We start from the raw sequence: 24,427 nt of genomic DNA, 5'->3' as shown, positions 1-24,427 counted from the left end.
ATTTAAGGAGTGAAAGTCTTGCTTATAAGAAAAGAGATAAAGACTTTATAACAGTTTTTTTTTAACATATCTGAGAACTAACTATTACCATGTAGCATTGCAAATTACTGCAAAAAGCATTTATCAGCTAATGACTTTTTAAATCTCATCTTCATAGGAGATACTGAGATAAAGACCCCATGGTGTCTCTTTTGCCTACTGTCTTTAGCATAAAAACCAGTATCAACTTTGTTACTCAAGGTTTCCCATTGAAAAATTAGAGTGATAACGAGAAAATACACTTGGTCTTAGAATGTGAGAAACAGCATGAAACTACCAGATCATCTATTAGTCCAGTTTCTCATTTGACAGATAAGGAAGTTGAGGACAGTGAAACAGTGAAGCAGTTTGCATGCTTGCGTGTGGTCAGTCGCTTCTGCTGCTGCTGCTGCTAAGTCGCTTCAGTTGTGTCCGACTCTATGTGACACCATAGATGGCAGCCCACCAGGCTCCTTTGTCCCTGGGATTCTCCAGGAAAGAATACTGGAGTGGGTTGCCATTTCCTTCTCCAATGCATGCATGCACGCTAAGTCACTTCAGTCATGTCCGATTCTGTGTGACCCCATAGATGGCAGCCCGCCAGGCTCCTCTGTCCATGGGATTCTCCAGGCAAGAATACTGGAGTGGGTTGCCATGCCCTCCTCCAGGGGATCTTCGTGCATTGCCAGCTGACTCTTCACCCAAGATCAATCTGCCAAGAAGGAGTGGGGGAGTGAAGACCACAAACAAGATTTTGCCTAGGGCTCTTTCCACTACACAGTTATAGGACATCTAGGTACACCCATGGATAATTTTTGGACTTTAATGGCTCCCAGTAATTCATTCAGTAAACATTTGCATACCTACCATATGCTGTGCATTAGACTAAGCATGGGCAGATTCTAGGAAAAATACTCTTGCTTTTGAGTAGCATATAATCTATTATTGTTTTGAAATCTTTCTTCCTCATTTTCTGAAGTGTACTGAGTCATTTTAGAAAACCCAAGTGAACCATTTGATTTTCTGATAAGTCAATATTGACTTTACTTTGCCTATCTATAGTTTTTACATGATTACATTTTTACATACTTTCTCATTCACAATCACAAGAGAAAGGGTACATGGATTAAATGTCCATTTAGAAGAGGACGGCAGAAGATGAGATGGTTAGATAGCATTACCGACTCAATGGATATTAATTTGAGCAAGCTCCAGGACATAGGGAAGGACAGGGAAGCCTGGTGTGCTACAGTCTATGGGGTCGCAAAGAGTCGGACACAACTGAGTGATTGAACAACAACAAACTGAATTGGAAAGACTTGGAATTTGTGGAAGGGTCGAGCAAGAGGACTATGCAAATGAAAACAGATAGTATATCGCTAGGGCACTGGATTCCTGTAAATATGCATACACTGTCACATGGCCTTTTCTTAGGGAAGTAAACACCTAGAGATGGGGAGAAGTTGAAGTTAACGGGAACTAGATCATCTCTTCTGTATGATGTTTTACTTTTAAATGGGACTGGGAGAAATGTGTATACATCTAAATAACTACCTTTGTATACAGGCAACATGATATAGTGAAGCAATAGACTTGAAGTCAAGTCTCAACTCCATATTTTGCTTATTTGGAAGTGAGCCTGGAACATTATTATTTTGCATATTAATAACAGATATATTTATTATTACATATCCATCAGTGCAGCTTTTAATACCACTTTAAACATGCATATTATCCTAGAGACAAATCAGTTTGAACCTGGACTATTACCTTTATTGTCCCCCTCAATAAAATGGGGCCACTGATCTCTGCCCATCCCGCAGGTTATATAAGTACAAATACTTATATTGACTAAGACACTATAAAATAGCAGGTTCTGTCATCTCCAATCCTGACTTTCTTCCTGAGGTCCAACTTCCATATTCCAGCTCCAATGGCCTTGCTCCCTGACTCCTAATAGCTTTTGAATGCTTCTCCTGCTTTTAAACTCTTTCTTAGACAGCTACCAGGTTGATCTTCATGAAATCTTACTTTCCTCATGCCATTCTAGTTTTTCTTTTCCCACAGGATAAAGTTCAAACACCATAGTTTGGAAATTCCAAAACAGTTTCAAATTTCATACTATTTATTCTGTTAGCATAACATCTACTTACTTACTACACTGTCCCGTTCCCATTCCCCTGCAACACACAAATACATCCCCACCAAATTAAAGTCCGTAATCGATTTTTAACTCCTCCCATGCCATTCTGTCCACCACTCAGTGTTCTCCAGATTCTCTCTTATCTGCAGACGAATCTCAGCCCTTAGCTATGAAGTGAGACTTTCCCTCACTCCCTTTACCCATAGGTCCCTTCACAGGGTCCTTATGTGCATGCACATATGCACGCACGCGCGCGCACACACACACACACACACACACACACACACACAACCTTAGAAGGTCAATGGCCATTTCCCAACATAGTGTCTTACATTTTTATTAGCAAAACAGAAACAATAACGCGTGCTTTTTAGAACAGGTGTGAGAAGGAAATGAGACTATGTAGGATTTAACATTTTAGACAGCTGGTGCTCATGAGTGAGAGCCTTTGCCACTCTTCAATTATTTCAGAAAGAAAATAGGCTTCAGAACTTTTTTCATGAGATTTTTTTCCCATGTAGTAACCAAAAGCAAATCAAGTGACTAATACTCTTTGGCATATACCCAGGATAAACAATATGTCCACCAAAAGAATGTACAAGAACGTTAATTGCACGTTTACTCATGTAAAACAAAAATGGAAACAACTCAACTATGCATCAATAGGAGAATGAATAAATAGCATACAGTCATGTGATGGAATACTACACAGCAATAAAAAATATTGCGCAACAATGTGGATGAATTTTGCAGACATAAGGGAATGAAACCAGACACAGAAGAGGTTATCCTCTAAGATATAATATTTATGAAATTCATGACCAGGTAACATTACTCTTTGATGCTGGAAGTCAGAATAGTGGTTATCTCTGCAAGGAGGGGAGTTTGGACTGAGAATGTCAGGACAAGCTTCCTGGAAATGCTGTGGATAGTGATCACATGGATGCATGTATAGGCAAAAATATATCAAACTGTACACTCGTGGAATTTGTAAGATCTAGTTCAGTTCAGTTGCTCAGTTGTGTCTGACTCTATGCAACCCCATGGACTGCAGCATTCCAGACCTCCTTGTCCATCACCAACTTACGGAGCTTGCTCAAACTCATATCCATCAAGTTGGTGATGCCATCCAACCATTTCATCCTCTGTCATCCCCTTCTCCTCCTGACTTCAATCTTTCCCAGCATCAGGGTCTTTTCCAATAAGTTAGTTCTTCACATCAGGTGGCCAAAGTATTGGAGCTTCAGCTTCAGCATCAGTCCTTCCAGTGAATATTCAGGACTGATTTCCTTTAGGATGGTCTGGTTTGATATCCTTGCAGTCTGAGGGACTCTCAAGAGTCTTCTCCAACACCACAGTTCAAAGCATCAATTCTTCAGTGCTCAGCTTTCTTTGTGGTCTAGTAATGTCTAGTATACCTCACTAAGCTGTTTTTTACATGGCTTTGGACCCTATAGGAGAAGAAAGCAGATGCATTTTTTTTTTCTTTCTACAAGTTGTTTTCTTTTCTCCCAACCCTATACCCTCTTTCCTTCTTCTTTAGAGGTTTTGGAAATTTTAACTTTCCTTCCCTCAAGATTGGTGGTCATTTGTTCAACTTCCCCTTTCCTTTACCCACTCCTTTCTACTATTTTTTTAATAGGAGTCTCGATATTTGGTGCCTTCACCAGGGAAAGTTCAGGGGGCCTCTGTCTCTAGGAAGCACAGAAGGAGAAAACTCAGCAGTTGGACAGTAACAGATTTAGACTTTCACTGGTCCACTTCCATGTTTTATCCTGGGGACTGCTCTCTGACATGTTTTGTAGCTTAAGGCAAAAAGATACCTACAATCCAGAGAGGGAAGGTCAAAGCGATAAAAGATGCAGAGGAGGGAGTAGAGGTGAAAGAGATGAGTGGAGCTAAGCAGTATGTAAGGGAGAAATATTTCTCATTTTCCCCATTCACTCAGAACAGCTGGCTTCCGGATGCTTTTTAGATAATCCTGGTATATATACTACTTCAACATTCACTAAACCTCTGCCTGCTTTTCTTTTTTCTGCTTCTTTAGGAAAATAATCCTTAATGTGGCTTTCCATTTTTGAATGAAACTAAATCAAAACACTTCTCTCCCTTTCTGACTTCGTGTTTTCCTCTCCATATTTCCCCCATCACACGAGTTAGTGTGAACCCCTCACATCCCTTTGCCAGCTCCAACCCCCAGCTCTTCTGTTGAATTGGATTCTTTCTTCAACTATTACGCTCCCATGCTCTGCCAAAATTTAGTGCAGTATGCTAGTTAGCTGGAAATATTAATTCAGTTTTGCACCCTCACTAGGACATTTAGAACTATATTTCATATTTTTTGATTCAAAGTTAATATTTTTTTCCTTTACTCTTTCCTTCCCACCCCCATGTCTCTCTCTAGCTTTCATTCTTCCTTTTTCTCTCTCTTCTCTCAATTCACAGGCTCAGCAACAGCACCTGCTTCACAGAAACACAGAAACAAGGCTGTTCCTGTTCTGACTTCTCTGCTGCTGCTAAGTCACTTCAGTCGTGTCCGACTCTGTGCGACCCCATAGACGGCAGCCCACCAGGCTCCCCCGTCCCTGGGATTCTCCAGGCAAGAACACTGGAGTGGGGTGCCATTTCCTTCTCCAATGCATGAAAGTGAAAAGTGAAAGTGAAGTCGCTCAGTCGTGTCCGACTCTTAGCGACCCCATGGACTGCAGCCCACCAAGCTCCTCCGTCCATGGGATTTTCCAGGCAAGAGTACTGGAGTGGGGTGCCATTGCCTTCTCCTCTGACTTCTCTAGTGTTCCTTTAAAAACCAAGTGGGGATTCCCTCTTCCTGACACACACTAAAGTGAAAAGAGGCATGCACAAGGAAAACACCACAGGCAAAACAGTTTACTCTGGGGGAAGCAGGACATTTTTTCCTCTTGATTTCACCCCAGAAACCTGAAGTTCTTTTCTTTGCCTTTGTCTTCACAGTCCTGGTTTGGGGCCATAATGTTTCTTGATTTAGCTGTTCAGAGTCTCTAGATCTCTTTCTCTGTCTGCTCACTGAGTTCCTGCTGTCTTTTGCCTCTCTGTCTCTCCTTGATCTATGATGTGTGTACATGTATGTGATAGAGGGAGAAAATACAGTAAGATAAATATTCTCACCTGGGGAGTGATTTCTAATTAAGTAATTCAGGACCATGACCAAGAGGCTAAAATGCACAAAACAACCAAATAAAACCTCAAATTAGAAGGAAAATGGCTTAAATGGGTCCTTATCTCTGCAAGTTCTAGTTAAGCAAGCAAACAAAATAGTCTGGGACAAATGATTATGGAAACTCAGAAGAATAGAAGAAAATGTAATTAGCTTTCAAGCTTCTTCCTGTTCTTCAGTCTTCTTCGACTATCCAACTCCCCAGTCATGAATTTATCCAAGGCTCCCTCATCCATACCAAAAAAAAAAAAAAAAAAAAGTCTCTGCTGCAAAGCTGGGAGGGTTAACAGAGCTGGTACCCCAGCCAGCCAGCTAACCAAAGAAGACAGCCGGTGAGGCCCCGAGCCCGCCCCCAGTCAAGCCTCCCAGCCAATGGGCGCCCGTGGGGAGTGTGGCGCTGCGTCTCATTGGCTGCCCACCTACGTGCATAGGAAAGAAAGCGAGAGGCAGGCAGGGGAGCATTGTTATCTTAAGACACTCATCTGGTGTGTGAGTCTGCAGGTGAAACTGCTTAGGTGAAAAGCGCGGAGTCGGAGCGGGGACACGCTGGGCTACAGCCTGGGATGGAATCCGCCCGCCTCGGAAGCTGCTCTGCCCGCGGCTGCTCCGGCAGCGTCTTCGCTGAGCTCGGAGGACACCGTTAGCATTTGCCCGGGGATGTGCACCTGCCGTGCGCGGCGAGCGTCCGGGCAGGTCTGCAGGCAGCCGAGGGAGCAGTGAAGCTGGAGGAACTGTCTCTACCCATGGGCAAGGCAGTAATTCCGGGAGAGAGACAGGGCGAGTGAGTCTCTACAGAGTTGGGAGGAAGCACGAGCTCGGCTTTCTCTTCGGTGTAGGGATAGAGGACTCCCCGGGTCGGGGTTGGTACTTTCCTTCCCTCTCCACCCGCGAGCGCCCCGACCCAGCGTCTGAGCCCCACTTCAAACATGCTGTGGATGCCGGGCATCCTGGCTGCTCAGCTGGAAGAAGGCAGCAGGCAAGTGGACTGACGGCGGCGCGGCGGCGGCGGCGGCAGCGGCAGCAGCAAAGCGGGGAGCAAGATTTGAAAAGAGACATCCGCTCCCTTTCACACGCTGAGGGGGAGGCATTCACGTTTTCCCCAAATGAGAAGGAGCCACGAGACATCATGAAGTAAAAACTTTGGAAAGCTGCCATTGGAGATGTTGCACAAAACCCTGGAACCTTTCAGGAGTCTCCTCCCAGGCGGTGGAGGTTTGGGGAGCAGCTGATAGAGCAAGGAGGGCTCTTGCAGGACTCAAGGTAACAGTGCAGGGGGTTGGTGGTTTTTCTCCACCCCCCTTTTTCGTTGTCTTTTTGGTGTGTCTCTTGGTAAGGGGATGCTTTTGCTCTCCTACAGCCCTCTTGTCCTGGTGCCTGGCAGTTGCAGGCAGAGGGAATGATCCCCCTCGCCTCTTAGTTTCTGTCTTGTGGAGCTGAGCAGTGGACTTTGGGGTTTAGCTTGAGACCGTCCTGTTATTGCCTCCTGGTGTTGGTTTCATGGCTGTCACACGACTTGGGCACTCTGCCTGACCTATATTTCTTTTGCTTGGTTTAAGTCCTCAAAGTTAGTGCAACTTCCATTAGCTTCAGAAAACCTGTCAGGCTGCATAATTGCAGAAGATGATAAGGACTTCTGCCTGCCCAGCGGATGCTGGATTGGACTGTACGTGGTTCCCTATGTTTGGGACGGGCCCCCAAGAGCTGAGGTCGGCATACATGATCCACATGTTCACAGATATTCACACATTCCTAGAGCTCTATTCACATGTCCATAGAGATCCCTGGCATGTCTGTAGAGGCCTGTCTCTTTCTCCCACGCACATACAGCCAGGAACAAATAAAGATTGAAGAGTGAACCCTGTGGGTTGCAAATAGTCTCCCCAGGGTGGCAGCAGGAACCCCACTGATTGAGTGGAAACTGGTAGCTTGCTGGGGACACGGGGGAGAGAATTGCTATGCTGGAAGGAGGGGCATGCTGAGATTATCTGGCCATCTTTCTGGGTACACATCTAATGCTGCCTATGGGGTGTGTGTGTGTGTGCCTGTTAACAGCTATATGAAGGAAGCAGGCTGCCTCTAGAAGCAGCACGCCTGTGCAACTCCCTGCCCAGGCCCCAGATGCCTAGAGTGTTCCTGCCTAGTAGGAACATGAACTTGGGAGCTGTTCTTCCAGCCCAGAGGAGTTTTCTGCTCACCAAGCAGTCCCTCAGCATGGTACATATTTATCCAGGGTATATAGACCTAAGCAAAATATTAACTAATAATCAAGCTAATGCCCTGTAACATGATTGAACAGACCCCATCTATAAAGAACTGTGTGTGTGCTCTTCCTTGCTCTGGGAGTCAGGTGCCCTGAGCAGAAGCAAATGTTTTTGTTAAAAGGAGAGCAATTATAACAGGCTAGGCTTCTAGCTGGGCAATCTGAGCCTCGTCCAGCAGGGACAATGATCTGTCAGCATAGAGCCATCAGGAGAATAAAACGTATATTGGAAGTCAAGTATTTCTGTCTCTGTCTTCTCCAGACATGTGCAGGGCGAAGAGATTCTCTTTCTGACCATGCTTCCTAGAATATGTGCAATTGCCAGTGTTAACCAAGAAGCTAAAGTATTTTACAAAATCCCCTGGGGGGCAGTCTGATGACATCAGACAACAGCAAAGTGATTCTGGAGTTTGTGTGTTTTCCCTCTTGGTTTCACACAGTTATGTGTATGTTATTTGTTGATGGCAGGACCCTCTGGAGTTTCCTTCCATCCAAAATAAGTTGCTTTGCAGCACTGGGGGCATGACCAAGCACTGCTGTCACAATGATCCTGAAATTTTCTATCACAGCTGCTGCTATACATATATATATATGTGTGTGTGTGTGTGTGTGTGTGTATACCTTCTTTTTAGCTTCTGACTACTTGCCTACTGTGAGGAAAAACGCATGCTTTGTTCCTTCGAGGAGGGATATGTTTTGAGTTGGTAGAGAGCCTGGATACTGTGAAATGTTTGAGGAAGAAGTAAATATCAGACCATGGTTTTCCCTGCTGGAGGGCAGCTGGCACCAAAGGGTTTAACAGCTGTTCTGCAGCCATGGAGAAGACAGTACCATCCCGGACTCTTGCTTCTCACTCCTCCCCAAAAATGGGGCTGGCTTTGTCTCCAAGAATGTAGTGATGTGTGCTGCAGTGTGGCCACAAGAAAGGAGGAAAGGAGGGATGGGCTGGGGAGTGAGGAGGGTCCTGCTCTGTTAGCATTGGGCCAGACTCAGGGATGGGGGATGTCTTCCTCCATTTAGGCCCTTAAGATCATCCTGGGTTTTCCCTTCTGGCCTTCTAACAGGTTGTTTACTGAGCAAGACCAGAGGGCAAAGAACATACCTGCGTCATCAACTCCTTCTGATCCCCTCTCCCAAGACACAGGCTGGCCACTGGGGAGCCTGGCACAAAAACCATCCCCTCTGAGACGGTGCTCCAAAATCCCTACCCAGCTCACAAACAAGAAGTAATCTGGAGAGACTGGAGACATCTGTGTGGGCACTTTCTGCTGAGTGGGATGCTTAGCGTTGAGGGTTCCCGGTTAGTGTTTTGTTTTCTCCACTGTGCAGACTATTTTTGGTGATTCGACTCTTTCTCTTAAATAATAAGACCTTGTATGTACATTTTACAATGGCGTACTTTTCCAAAGGACTAGAGGTATTTTAGGGAGTTCATCTAATTAATCTTCACATGCCTTATGGTCTCATTTATCTTTGATTACCCTAACAAGTAGAGCTAGAATGAGTTTAGCCTCCTTCGAAAAAGGAGGGCAGAGGATCTTGGAAAGATGAACTAGTTTACTCTGGAACAATTCAGGGAAACTATGGAATGGGCTCTGGGTTTCGTCACTCCTAAATCACCCCCAGGCTCTCCAGATATCTCCTAGGGAATGGTTTAATTGTGGTAGCCATGATTTGACTCAGCTGTTCTATAATTCGCAGGAATGGGAGGCTGCAGTAACCTAGGACTTCGCCTCTAACACTGACCTAAGAGCTATGAGGGATACAAAGTCTTATAAGACCTTGTCTTTGCCCTCAGTGATCTTACATTCTAGTTAGGAAAATAAGCTTACATCTGGGGGAAAGGTAAATGACAACAGACATTCTAAACAGCCGTTCAATACAAGAAATTCACAAGGCTGACCTAATTCATCTACAATGGATTTGTACAGATAACAAGAGCTCTCAGTATTCCAAGGAAGGAAAATTTGAATTGTGCCTTGGGGGATAGAGTGGGATTTGTTTGGAGAGGGAGAGATGGTAAAAAGATCCCAGTTGACAGAGAGGCTCACTGCAGCACCGTTGAGGAAGCTGGAAACTTCAAGGCTTGCATGTTTCCATGGGATTTGCTCTAAGCCACTTCTCCACTTGGATCCTGGTAACTGCATACATCTGGATTAATTACTTGAAGCATAGAGTGGCCTCGGGGAAGCTGCCCTCACATGAGATGGAGGGATTTGAAATGTTGGACATCTCATTAGACACTGAAAATTACCTAAGCCTTCTACCCACCCTCAAGTCTAATCCATATATTATGGGAAAAATAGTGCTCAGGGTCAGAGAGCTTATCAACGGCATATCAAAAATTTTGGAGAAAGACATTGGGGGCAGAGGGAGTAGGCAAATTTCAAGAGAATATGAGAAAATCTTCTCATATTTTTTTTTAGACAGAGAATCTCCTGAGAGCAAGAGCCTTGATTTTCCTTCATTTCCTGTTTCCCCACCCAAATATCCCTATTGGGGTTTACTTGGAGCCAGCGAAATGCCAAAGCCCTCAGGCATTTAGCATTGAGGAGGAGACTTTCCATCTTAAGATTCCTGAGCATGTCCATGTACATAACCTCTCATCTTCCCTCCTTTTCCTTTTTAATAAAACATATGCTGTAGCAGTCACCAAGGAGGAGACCACAAAAGCAAGAGGGTGGGTGCAGTATCGCCCGCAGCTGTACCACGAGGAACTGTGATTGCTCAGCTGAACAGCAGAGGGGGGGGAGTCAATCTGCCAGCCAAGGAAGGGCCAAGGGCTGCCTGGCACCCGGAGATGGCTCCTACCTGACAGCCACATACACTGGCTCCAGTCATGAGCCTTGTTTTCTAGTGAAGGGGTCAAGGCAAACATAGAACTGGTGAAACCCTATTCCTCAGCCTTCACTTGGTTTAAGACCTTCATTCACTCTACCTGTCACTGGCTGCTTGGGTGGCCCCATTCTGACATGGACAAAATTCCAGTGGGGCACTGAGAATGGAATGACTTACCTAAAGTCACTTCATCATGGCTCTCAGGTCAAAAGGAAGGTCCCCAAGAGCCTGGTAGCTGTGTGATTTCTTGGCCCCAGGAGTTCACTCTGAGGACAAGTCTTCAGGGATATGTGCTTTCTCCTGAAAATTCTCCCTTAGGCCTTGTTGTCACCTTTGTTTCCTATGTTAAGTGACCCTGAGCTGGTTGGTAGGACAGAGGCCCTTTATTTTATTCTCAATTATTGCCTGCCATGTTTGGGAGCTAACCTAGAGGTCCAGACCCATGGGCATGTGGTTAGTGACTGTGGGCCAAAGCCCCTTCCATTTTGGGGGTGAAGAAAGGCAGCCCAGTTGTCCTTCAGCCTGGGGGCTGCGAGGGATGGGTCTCATTTCACCGACTAGGATGCAGGCTGCTGTCTCTGGAAACTATTGCTCTGCCGTGCAGATGGAAGTAAGATTGAGGAACATCATTAGAGTATGGAATTCTCAACAGCCAAATGCTCCATCATTCCTTTCACTGAAGCTCACGTGAAACATAAATATACCTGGCATGCTGGATTAGGTGAAGGGTGGGCAATCTGATACCTCCCAGGACTGAGCTCTGCCCCACACTGTAGTATGGTGGCCACCAGCCACGTGTAACTCTTGAGCACTTGCAAGGAGTGTCGAAAGTGTAAAAATGCACACTGAATTTTGAAGACGTGGCTTAAAGAAAAAGAATGTCAAATACCACAGTTTCTTTTAATATTGGGGTTAAGTAAGATATATTATGGTTAGTTTCACCCATTTCCCTTTACTTTCTAATGTGGCTCACTTTCTATTTCTTTTGGGCAGTGCTGGTCTAGTTTTGCAGAGCAGTGACAGCCAATGTGGAGAAAGAACAGAGGCTTAAAACAAGAGGGGCCAGAAACATAAAGAGAGAGAACTTGGATGGAAGGATGGTGAGCAGCCCAGAGAGTGTCTGTCATGTATTTCCAAAACTGAAAGTCAAGGAGGGTACAGATAGCCGAAGTTGGCTTGTTTGATGGTGACCTTATCAACTGTGACTCAGCCCAGTCTCAAGCATTTGTAGAGCATTGCTACTCTCAGTTCACATGGAAACAATTAGCAGGTAGGAGGCCTAGGAATTTTATCCTAACTTTTTTGTGTTTCTGCCTGACAGTAGAAATATCCAAGTTAAATATCTTTAGAGTCTCATTCTAAAGTGTGAGGACACAGTAGTTGGGATCAGCTGGGTCTGTTTGTGGAGAAGGCAATGGCACCCCACTCCAGTACTCTTGCCTGGAAAATCCCATGGATGGAGGAGCCTGGTGGGCCGCAGTCCATGGGGTCGCTAAGAGTCAGACATGACTGAGCGACTTCACTTTCACTTTTCACTTTCACGCACTGGAGAAGGAAATGGCAACCCACTCCAGTGTTCTTGCCTGGAGAATCCCAGGGACGGGGGAGCCTGGTAGGCTGCCGTCTATGGGGTCGCACAGAGTCGGACACAACTGAAGCGACTTAGCAGCAACAGCAGCAGGGTCTGTTTGACTTTCAAATCCCCTTCTTCCTTCTCATGCCTACCATATCATCATCTTTCCTTGGGAGAGTTTTCCTTCAAACAAGATGTGTTGATGGTTTGGTGGGGAGAAAGAAAAGTCACTGCCATATGTTAGAGATTCTTTTGCGGACCTATCAGTAAAAAGAATGGAGAGAAGACATAATTGTTGAATTTTATTTAATAAGTACAGATTTGAACACTAAAGTCCACTCATTGTTATGTTCTTTATTATTATTTGCTGCAATAAGGCTTGGCCACAACAGGAATTCCTCATATTTATTCAGCTTTCTATAGTTTACGAAATGCTTTATAAGCTTTCTCTCAACTAATTTTCACAACATCCCTGTGGGGTGGTTAATATCTCAATTCAAATTTTTCCATGATCTGCCCCTAAACTTTATTTTCTGATCCCTCTCTTTATATGCACTTCATTCAATCTTGCTTAATCAAACTGGTTTACTTACTGTTCTTCAGTGTTCACTGTGTAAAGTAGGGATCATAACTGAACCTCAGTTTTATCATTTATAAAAAAAATAATAATGTGCGATCTCTTGATCTGTTCTAAATATTAAGTGAGATGAAATACATAAGAAGCCAAACACAGTTCCAGGCACATGACAAGTGTCAACATTCTTTCCAACCAAACATCTTTCACTTTGATGGTTGCCAAGATTAAAATATTCATAGGCGAACACATTATATACCCATTTCACACACATAATGATTCCTCTCTCCAAATTCCCTGCTTTGGTTAATGGGACGACCAATCCTCCAGGGGCAAAATTAAGAAGGACAGGTTGTCCTGAGCTCTGCTTTCTCTCACACAGCTCCTCCCTTCACCCCCAGTTCAGTTCATTCACTCAGTCGTGTCACTCAGTCTTTGCGACTCCATGGACTGAAGCACGCCAGGCTTCCCTGTCCATCACCAGCTCCCGGAACTTGCTTAAATTCATGTCCATTAAGTTGGTGGACCTCAGCTTTATCTAATTCAATGAAACTATGATCCATTCCATGTAGGGCCACCCAAGACGAACGAGTCATGGTGAATAGTTTTGACAAAACGTAGTCCACTGGAGAAGGGAATGGCAAACCACTTCAGTATTCTTGCCTTGAGAACCCCATGGACAGTATGAAAAGGCAAAAAGATATGACACTGAAAGATGAACTCCCCAGCTAGGTAGGTGCCCAATATGCTACTGGAGAAGAGTGGAGAAACAACTCCAGAAAGAATGAAGAGGCAGAGCCAAAGCTAAAACAACGCCTAGTTTTGGATGTGACTGGTGGTGGAAATAAAGTCTGATGCTCCAAAAAGCAATATTACATAGGAACCTGGAATGTTAGGCCCATGAATCAAGGCTAATTGGAAGTGGTCAAACAGGAGATGGCAAGAGTGAACACTGACATTTTAGGAATCAGCGAGCTAAAATGGGCTGGAATGGGCGAATTTAATTCATATGACCATTATATCTAATAATGTGGGCAAGAATCCTTTACAAGAAATGGAGTAGCCCTCTTAGTCAACATAGGACTTCCCTGGTGGCTCAGATGGTAAAGAGTCTGTCTACAATGCGGGAAACCCGGGTTCGATCCCTGGGTTGGGAAGATCCGCTGGAGAAGGAAATGGCAATCCACTCCAGTGCTATTGTCTGGAAAATCCCATGGACAGAGGATCCTGGTAGGCTACAGTCCATGGGGTCGCAAAGAGTCGGACACGACTGAGAGACTTCACTTACTTACATAGTCAACAAAAAAGAGTCTGAAATGCAGTACGCGTGTTCAGTCTCAAAAATGACAGAATCATCTCTTCGTTTTCAAAGCAAACCATTCAGTATCACAGTAATCCAAGTCTATGTCCCACCCAGTAATGCTGAAGAAGCTGAAATTGAACAGTTCAATGAAAATCTACACCCACTCCAGTACTCTCGCCTGGAAAATCCCCTGGATGGAGGAGCCTGGTAGGCTGCAGTCCATGGGGTCGCTAAGAGTCGGACACGACTGAGTGACTTCACTTTCAGTTTTCACTTTCATGCATTGGAAAAGGAAATGGCAACCCACTCCAGTGTTCTTGCCTGGAGAATCCCAGGGACAGGGGAGCCTGGTGGGCTGCTGTCTATGGGGTTGCACAGAGTCGGACATGACTGAAGTGCCTTAGCAGCAGCAGCATGAAGATCTACAACTAACACCCTTCTAGAACTAACACCTGAAAAAGATGTCATTTTCATCATAGGGGACTGGAATGCAAAAGTAGGAAGTCAAGAGATACTGGAGTAACAGGCAAATTTGGCCTTGGAGTACAAAATGAAGCATGGCAAAGGCTAATAGAGTTTTGCCAAGAGAACGTACTGATCATAGCAAACACCTTCTTCCAACAACACAAAAGAAAACTCGACTATACATAGACATCACCAGATGGTCAATACCGAAATCAGACTGATTATATTCTTTGCAGCCAAAGATGGAGAAGCTCTATACAATCAGCAAAAATAAGACTGGGGGCTGACTGTGGCTAAGATCATGAACTCCTTATTGCCAAATTCACACTTAAATTGAAGAAAGTAGGGAAAACCACGAGACCATTCAAGTACAACCTAAATCAAATCCTTTACGATTATACAATGTAAGTGACAAACAGATTCAAAGGATTAGATCTGATAGAGGGTCTGAAGAACTATGGATGGAGTTTTGTGATATTGCACAGGAGGCAGTGATCAAGACCATCCCCAAGAAAAAGAAATGCAAAAAGGCAAAATGGTTGTTTGAGAAGGCCTTACAAATAGCTGAGAAAAGAGAAGTGAAAGGCAACGGAGAAAAAGAAAGATCTACCCATCTGAATCCACCCCCATACCCAATCAATTCCATCATTTCGGACTTAAGGAGACCTACCTCCTGCTGATCTCTCAAAGCCATCCTCCCCTTCCCTCCGCCTTCAGCCGCTGTCTGGCTGGCTGTCATCCCTCTCACCTGGACTTGCCCTGTACTTGGTCTCCCTGTCTCCTTTTTTTTAAGGACTAGCCAATCCAGCCTCTCGTTTGGCTGGAGTGGTCTTTCAAACTGGTAAATGCCATTATACTCTTTCCTTTAGTATGGTTCTCCTGTGGCTCCTCACTGCTATCAGGAGAAAAACCCAAGTTTGTTAGCATCACAAAGAGGAGGCCCTTCACGATCTGGTCCAGCAGCCCCTCCACGTCTCTGTTTCCTTCCCCCTTCTCAGTCCAGCTACCTGAACCACAGGCAGTTTCCTCAGCATCCCAAGCTGTTAGATGTGCTGTGTCTTTTGTGGAGAACCTTCCCTTGCCCTATGGTCTGTTTCCTGAGGGTTACTGAGCTTTAACACTCTGTTAAGGATACTCTCCTTATGGAAGAGAAGACTTGCCCAAGACAAGGAATTAACTGCCTCCTCTTCTACACCCCTGCACGTCTCACTCAAACTCTGTTTTGTACCATACCAAGCACACTCAGTGATCTGTTCATATGGCCCTCTCCTGCACTCAGAGGCACGGTTGGGGTTGGAGTTCTAAGATGCGTTTGTCAGGAATACTTATTCAGAATATTATGGATACTGATGTACCAGGCACTCTTCTTAGGCACTGGGAGTTCTGCAGCGAATAACAGATAAAAACCCTGCCATCAAGATGCTTACCCTCTAGAGGATGATAATCATAATAATGATTACTATTGACATGCCTGATAATAGTGGTACTTTATATGTAGTCCTTATGTATCTTACACAGAAGTACTTACACTTTAGCAGGACTTATGTGTCAGGCCCTATACTGAAGGTTTTACATATATTAACTCATTGCCTTCATGTCATGATTCTATCATTCTCATTTTAATAAATCTTATATTCCCATTTTACAGATGATGAATTGGAAGCCCAGGGAGGTTAAATAATTTTTCCAAAGTCACACAGCTAGTAAGAGGTGGCTGACATTCTAACCCAGTTTAGATACTGAGTCTATATTGCTTATTACTACATATCCATAAAGAGAAATATGTAGACAAATAAATGAGATATTTTCAGTGCTGATAATGAAGAAAAGCATCAAAATGGAGTACAGTAGGAGAGACTGATTGAGGTGGTGGTCAGGGAAGGTGTCTTTGAGAAGGGAACATTTAAATTGGAAATGGATCTATCAGTTGCGTGTGTGCATGCTAAGTTGCTTCACTCATGTCTGCCTCTTTGAGACCCCATGACTGTAGCCCACCAGGCTCCCCCATCCATGAGATTCTCCAGGCAAGAATACTGGAGTGGGGTGCCATGCCCTCCTCCAGGGGTTCTTCGTGATCCAGGGATGAAACCTGTATCTCTTATTTCTCCTGCATTGGCAGGTGGGTTCTTTACAACTAGCGCCACCTGGAAATTCCAGGTGGGATAGAATCTGGGGTCTAAAGAAAAGAAATTGTGGACTCAGTAACCAAGTTCTGGTGGCTGCAATGTAATGACCATCCGCCACCACTGAAGGTACCAGCTTTGGTCCAAGGCTGGGGGAGGGGGCGTACAGTGCAAGCGCTAGGAAGCAGCACATGGCCCACATGTTCGCAAAGCTCTCTCCCATCAGTCCACTTGTCCTTCTGTTCTTCGGGGTTAAGACGTATCTCACAGGATGTCTGGTTGCCTGCTCTCCACAGAGGTGGGGGGTGTGGACACACACATTCGCACGCGCCTGTGTCCCTGCTCTGCCGAGCCACTTGGTTTCACGTCTCTCCTGTGAATGACATGTCACTCAGAGCCTTAGTTAAGTGACAGGCACGGGCACAGCAAAAAGGCTGGAGACGAGCCAGTGGTGTGAGTGAAAGGGGAAAGGAACATTATTTTTTAACAAGACAAGAAGTGAATTGGACTGGAGGGAGAAATGGGAATTTGACCAGGGAGAGGTGTACTGAGGGCAGTGCTTCTGAGATGCTGCCAGTTGACCTGGATGGTAGTAAAGATTAAAAAGATAAATGATTGGAGAGCAGATAAAACCTGGGAGGGGGCAAGTTCACACCTATTTAATATATATCTGAAGCATACTTGATAAACATTGTACTAGGCTTTTTTTGAAACCTACATTTTCTCATTTAATCTTTTACTAGAACCTTATGAAGTATCGTTCCTGTTTACAGACTGAAATTGGGGAAGGCAAAACCCGGAGACTCTTGCTCCTATACCACGCCCTCTGCTTTCCTCACAGGAAAAGTTCTGAGAGTCAGCAAGGTGGGGAGAAAAGGCTCCTGATTTCGGGCTCAGACAAACTGGGCTTTGATCTACTCCTGGTCACTCGCTAGCTGTGTGACCTTGGATATATTACACAACCTCCCTGAGCTTCATATAGTAAGATGGAGAGGATATCCCCTTATATCATGAAGTACAAACATCATGAAGATTAAAGACAATGTTTGCAAAACATCAGCAATGTACCTGCCACACAATGGGCATTGAGAAAATGACAGCTGCTGGTTTTGTGTCCCTAAGTATTAAATCTCACAAGACGTTGACTTCCTTCGAGAACAGAAATGGCATTTAGCTATGGTCAGTGAGGGTCAGGTACTAGCCTCGGGATTTGCTATTGGATGCTAGAGCATCCAGACCTACCTGGCAGCAGTTACCATGTGAAGTGCTCGCCAGGCACCACTCATTTAATCACCTAACAACACTTTGAGAAGGGTTGTTATCTTCGGTTTATAGTTGAAGAGATTTAAGTTCAGGGACATAAAATAACCTGAGGTCACTCAGCTTAGAAGTGGCAGAGCTCAGGTTTGAACTCAGATTTGTGAGATCCCAAGGCCCATGCTCTTCGACACTGGACTTTCAATGTGATCATTGTCTTAGGTAACATGAAGGGGAAAGGGCGCCTTTGTGGTTAAGGTCGGGGTAGCTGCTCTGAGGACAAGGCTAAATTGGTTAGGAGTGGGATGGAAGCATTGTTAAACCCTCAAGGTATTTCTGGAGCAGGTCACAAAGTTTTAAGTGCAATGCTTTACACATCTTGGGCACTTAAGACGTGTGGGCGGAATGTAAGTGCCTCTGCTTCTGGATACAGGTGCACTCCATGTTCAAATGAAATAAGAGGTGAGTGTCCTTATGCTTGGAGGAAAGGTTTCCCTGAATTACACAAAGGTATATTGCCAGCGGTTTTAACCTTTTTTAAAAGCAGCAGAAGACTAATCAAATAAATCCTTACCCAGACCCCAATATGTGAAGCAGATAAAAGCAGACGTCTTTGACTAGAGCAGGTCTGGGGGCCCAGAGCTTCCACACCTGTCAGTTCTCTTTCTTCACCTGCAAGTGATCCTTGAGACATCTCCTTGGAACCTAAAGGCTGTTCAAAAACACGTTGAAAATCACCATGCTACAGAGTTCCTTTAAAACACCGGGCTTATGATTCATGTACTAAAATTGATTTTAAAATATAAGATTATCATTAATGCTGACACACCTGTGAAGGGAGCCTAGGATGAATTCCTCTTGTTCTTGGTCATTGAAGATGTGTGAAATTCAATGCCTAAAAATGCCTGTGGTGTGTCACACACAGTGCTAGGCACCAAATGTACCATCTGTGCAATCTTTTAGTTATAATTACTTCCTTTGCAATAGATGGGCTTCCCAGGTGGCTCAGTGGTAAAGAATCTGCGTGTCAATGGAGGGTCTGGAAGATTCCCTGGAGGAGGAAATGGCAACCCACTCCAGTCTTCTTGCTTGGAAAATCCCATGTGCAAAAAAGCCTGACAGGCTGCAGTTCATGGGGTGACCAAGTGTGAGACATGACTGAGTGACTGAGCCTGCACATGCAATAGATATCACTATTCCCATTGTAAAGATGGACGACAAAAAAAAAAAAACAAAAAAACTTAGAGGTTAAGTCAGTTACCCAAGATCTCACAACTAGAGTGACTAGTGGAGCTGGAATTCAAACCCAAGACACGGCATGGGTTAGAGAGCCGGAGTCTTGCTGCCAACCCTGCAGCCTGTTCAAGCATGGATGGGGAAGAATAGTGCCTCTCTCAAAGTTTCTTACTTTTCCTGATGCTCCTCAGTTGTGAGATTTTCCACACACAAAAAAATCTGGATCCTCTGGCCTTCAGTGACTCTGCTTTCATAGGACAGCCAGGTCTCCCAGGAGCCAGGCTGTGGTCCTCGCCCATTATCTGTCCTTTCCCTCCCTCAGACCCAACCTCAGAGAGGGTCTGGCCACCAGAGTCCAGCCCCAACAGCAAAGGGGGTACCCTGCTCTGACCCTCACTCTGGGGGTAGCAGCCGAATCCAGGCTGAGCCTGCGGCGATTCCCGCTCTGGAGTAGTGGAATAGCTGAGATGGGGCTTCCGGGAAGAGTGCGGGGTGGGGCTGCAGAGGGAAGTCCTTGGAATCCCCTTGAGGTATAAGAACGCTTAAGCACTCAGTACGGAGTGCGGGGGCAGTTAATTTCTGCCTCCCCCTCACTCTGTGTTCAGCCATTTAGCATATTATAAATGCGCCGACAGGCAGGAGCTGGGGAGGTAGAGGAGCACTGTTCCCGTTGGGTGAGGGGGTAGTAGGGGGTGCTCCCAGCCCGCGCCGCTTTCCCTTTCCGCAATCTTCGCCCTTTGGAATGTGAGCCCTGCGGGATAACAGAGCAAGGTCAGCATCCTCCTGAAGCCTCAGGGCACTGGAGACCCCTAGAGGCAGACGTCTGTGTTACACGCCCTTTGGCCGTGGAGGCGCAGGCAAGATTCTTGCCTGGAAGATGCTGAGGAGTGGCTGGAACCTTTCTTAAAAGCCTTACCTGTGAGTACAGTCCCGGCAGGCTCCAAAGGGAAAGCAGAAGGTGTGTGTGTATGTGTATGTATTGTGTGTGTGGGTATGTGTGGGTGCGTGTGTGTGTGTGTGGATTTGAGTGGGTGTGAGTGAGTGAGTGAGACATACTATGGTCCTTCCTCCTTCCCTCCCTCTCTGCCTCACCCATTCAACTCCCCACCACCTCCATCAAAATGATATCTTTTCCTCAGGGCCCTTCACACCTCTCAGTAACCTGATCAACTAATTTGTGCTGAAGTATTAATGACTAATAACGATTTAATGTGCTGCCCTCTCAATTAACACTTGAGCATTTTGAAAGAGAAATTCACAGATTTTAACCTAAGTAGGAGACTTGGTGGGTTTTTTTTTTCCCTTTTGAGAGGAACTAGAGGCCCCTTAAAAGGGACCACATTGACAGCTGCCTATTCAGTACATTTGCTACCTCACTCTTGACTTCAGCAAGGTTTGGAAATATTATGCAGGGCCTTGCACAGAATTTTCCAGAGGCTTGCTCTAATCCACAGTCCTTCAAAACAGTGCCTTGTGCTGCTGGTGGGAAGACATAGGACGCCTCATCTCCTTTTCTTCCTCTGGCCAAGCTAAGTGGGGATTTATTTGATGGATCCTAAGGCAACTCAGCCCGTGACAACACCCCATAACCTTTGTTAAGAAAAGAAAGCTGCAGCATAAGAATTGGCCTAGATGCTTACTGATATCTCAGTATTATCTCTCCAGAAGTTGAATATGCTCTCACTTACAGATAAGATGACCTAGTTATCAAGAGAATAGGCTCAGGGACTTCTAACTTGGGTTTAAGTCATTGGTAAGCCTTGCCATGTGCTAAGTATGTGACCTTCCCAAGTTACCTATGTAAGCCTCAGTTTCCACATCTGTAAAATGGATGCATTGTGTACTCATAGGATAGTTTTGAGTATGAAATGAAATAATGCAGAATAGTGCTCAATAAGTGACAGTTCTTTTTCTTAATTACCATGTGTTTTTTTTTTTTTACCATTTTAATTATTTTTGCCCTATCCCAAACTTTCAGTGCAGGGCAGCATACATATGCTGTATTTATTACTGAAAAGCAGGTATAGCAACCCAGCCTCTTAGGCATGGTTGGCTTGATAATGAACTAGATTTCTCTCCAGGTGACAGCACTGTAGGAGGTTTTTTTTGTTTTGTTTTGTTTTTGCCCCTCTGCTTGGTTTCTTTAAATGTATCTCAAAAATGCAGTGAGTGGAATGGATTTGGCAGTGACTTAAAAAGACTTAATGCATTTTGGAAAGAAAAAAAAGCCACAACAAAAACCGGTTTGTTTCTGTGATATATGGTGCGTGTGATATGACAAAAATCCATTTTTATGCTTAGGAAAATTGGCTAATTTTAAAACAGTTGACACATGCCATATGCATGTAGAGTCGTGATAGATTTTGCTCAGGCAAACAACAGAAGAGCACAGGGCCAGTGATAGCTCACTGGTTAACCAATGACTTAAGCTTCAGACAGTTAAATTCTTATTTAGTGGCAGCCCTGCTCCACAGAGAACAGAGGGAAAAAGGAAAATGGACTCACCGTGGCCTCAGGTGCTGGAGTCAGATATTTGATCATAAAGATACCTATGACTGAGCTGGGGACACAGATACTGTTGTGATGACAGGAGTAGGAAGAGACTTAGGAACCTACTGATGTGGCAAGCTTCATGTGCAAGAGAGTGAACAGCTTATTATAAAGATATCACCTGGATAAAGGAGGAGAATAGTGCCAAGGACACTGAATTGTTGAGCTGTCCTGATTTGGGGAAACTCCTGAGCTTTGCCTGCTCAGTTCTCCTGTTGTACACGTAGATGATTTTTGGATTTCAAATACTACTTAGGATGTCCTTTAGAATCATCTGATCCTCTGGTTTATAGTTCTGGATAAACCACACTGAAAGGAAAATGCCATATATTTTCATTTATTGCTAGTAAGGGCAAAGAGACTACATAGGAAAATAAAATGCTCTAAAAATTACACATGAATTTAGGAGTGATTATGAAAAGTTTAAAACAGATAAGCCCTCTATTGACCTGCTTCACATTCATTCCTGTGTAGGTCAGTCAGGTATCATTATACCCTATTATAGTCTCAGGATATGCATTCTGTTTGACTAAAAAAAAAAAAAGCCTTTGTATTTTTTTCTATATTTTTAGGCAATATTTAATTAGTGACTATAGAGGGAAAAAGCTGAACAGCTCAGAGAAGGCTTATGGTTTAGGTCTGCAGGACTCAGCAATTTGACATTCTATTCCTGTTATTTCTCACCTTAAACCGAACAGAGTCAGCAGAGTTTTTGTTGTTGTTTTTTTCTCGTTCCCCGAACCCATCTCCCTATTAGGTTTCCTTGCCCATTACTTCCCACTCTCATCGTTTACTTCATTTGCTTTCTTTGTTCTGTTTCCTTCTCCATTTTCCCCCAGGATATCAAAAACAGACCCTCTTCCCAATCTTCATTTGTGACTGAGCCATTCAAGAGGGAAATTAATTCTTTTTCTTCCTACTTGAGGCTTCCCAGGTGGTGCAGTTGTAAAGAATCTGCCTGCCAATGCAGAAGATGCAAGAGTTCGATCCCTGGGTCGGGAAGATTCCCCAGAGTAGGAAATGGCAACCCACTCCAGTATTCTTGTCGGGGAAATCCCATGAACAGGGGAGCCTGGCAGGCTACGGTCCGTGGGGTCACAAAGAGTCAGATACGACTGAGCACACACGCATGCTCCCTACTTTAATTGCTGAGATGAGCCCCTTGTATCCTATGTGAACTTGACTACTGAGCGACTGCAGCCAAAGCCCTACAGTGATTCCAGGCAGGAGGCTGAGTGTCTCCGTGTGTGCATGCTAAGTTGCTTCAGTCGTGTCTGACTCTGTGCAACCCTAGGAACTATAGCTCGCCAGGCTCCGCTGTCCACAGGATTCTCCAGGCAAGAATACTAGAGTAGGTTGCATGCCCTCCTCCAGAGAATGTTCCCAACCCAGGGAGCAAACCGTTGTCTCTTACATCTCCTGCGTTGGCAGATGGGTTCTTTACCACTAATGCCACCTGGGGGCCCCTAAGCGTCCCCAGTTCCCTTCATAATTATAGACTGTAAACACCTTGAAGGCAGGGTCTGGGCATTGTATCTCCAGCTCCTTGGCACAGTACCGAGCACAGGGAAAACCTTTACTGTTTAGCAATTAAACCAACAGACAAACCTCACTAGTTATCCCCCTGTACCTACTTTTTATTAAAATAGGGGCTTCTGGGAAGTTAATGAGTATTCTTCCTATTAAGGAAAATTTAGTATTCAAGATTTCAGATGTATAGAATTCCAAAATTAGGGCTGTGTTTTCTTTAAGGTCGTCATTCTCAAAATTTAATGTGCACCTGGGGAGCTTGTTAAAATGCAGACTCTTCAGCCCTTCCTTCAGAGTCTGATTCTGTAGGGCTTGTGTGAAATTCAGAAAACTGCATTTTTAACAAGCAGATGATATAAAAACTACATTTTGAGGCAAGGGAGGGCATGGCAACCCACTCCAGTACTCTTGCCTGGAGAATCCCACGGACAGAGGAGCCCAGTGGGCTATAGTCCATGGGGTCGCAAATAGCTGGACATGACCGAAGTGCTTAGCAGACATAGATGAAGTGTTATCCAACTCAGTTTGGTAGAACATTAATGTCCCTTAAGCAGTGAATGAATGTCATGTAGAAGAAAATGTTCTGGGCTTGGAAAAGTTGGGGAACCCAGTATTCTTCCCCTCTTATACCCATCCCCTCCACGATTTTAGGTTTCCAATATATGTAACATGTTAGATGTTCTGAAAAGTTCTGCAATAAAGAAATAGTTTCAGTTTTGTTTAACCAAATATTTCCAGTATGTCTGGACTTTAAGTTTATTTTATTGCTAAAAGCTTATTGTGACGAATTTGATATGGAGAACATTGCCATGTGGGGGTGACTGATACCTTCTGGGCAAGGGTGATATTGCAGCCCAGCTCAACTACAAATTAAATCCCTCAAGGAGAGAATGAACAAAGTTTAGTGTGGAGTTGAGGGAATCACGAAACGTGGGGGATATCTCATAGTCTGGAGATGTGTTTGGTATAATAGCCATTATTTGTTAAGCATTTACTATTTCCCAGGCATGACTCTACATTTTGTTTTTAATATACACTAACTCATTTACTTCTCAGAACTATTATCCCCATTCATGGAGGATGAAACTGACATGCTGAGAGACTAATAATTTGCTCACGATCCCAGAGTTTGAAAGTGGTGGAGTGGGATTTGAACCCAGGCAATCTGCCTCTAGAGCCTACCCTGTTATCTACTCTATCAGACAGCCTCTCCTCCAGTAATGAGGCTCTGGAAATTTATTTCTGGAAGGAACAACAGCTCCAGCAGACATAGCCTGTTCAGGAGCCATGATGCCTCAGTCCCTGAGGATTCTCTCCTGTATATGAGGGCCTGTGATCATTGCCCCTATTCATCAGAGAATTTA

At 44.6% G+C, this 24,427-nt stretch overlaps 1 protein-coding gene across 1 annotated transcript in view; it reads left to right on the top strand.

Annotated features, from left to right (window-relative positions):
• The first annotated feature begins 5,033 nt into the window (after positions 1-5,033).
• Positions 5,034-24,427, top strand: part of BRINP2 (BMP/retinoic acid inducible neural specific 2) — a 141,269-nt gene continuing 121,875 nt past the window's right edge. Inside the window, exon 1 of the mRNA XM_040263916.1 lies at positions 5,034-6,614. The gene's annotated coding sequence lies outside the window, so the exon portion shown is untranslated. The remainder of the gene's footprint in view (positions 6,615-24,427) is intronic.

Source organism: Oryx dammah, unplaced genomic scaffold, assembly GCF_014754425.2.
Source record: "Oryx dammah isolate SB20612 unplaced genomic scaffold, SCBI_Odam_1.1 HiC_scaffold_21, whole genome shotgun sequence".
Lineage (NCBI taxonomy): Eukaryota > Metazoa > Chordata > Mammalia > Artiodactyla > Bovidae > Oryx > Oryx dammah.
The sequence above is the reverse complement of the archived record's forward strand: the minus strand, read 5'-3'. Positions and strand labels throughout refer to the sequence as shown.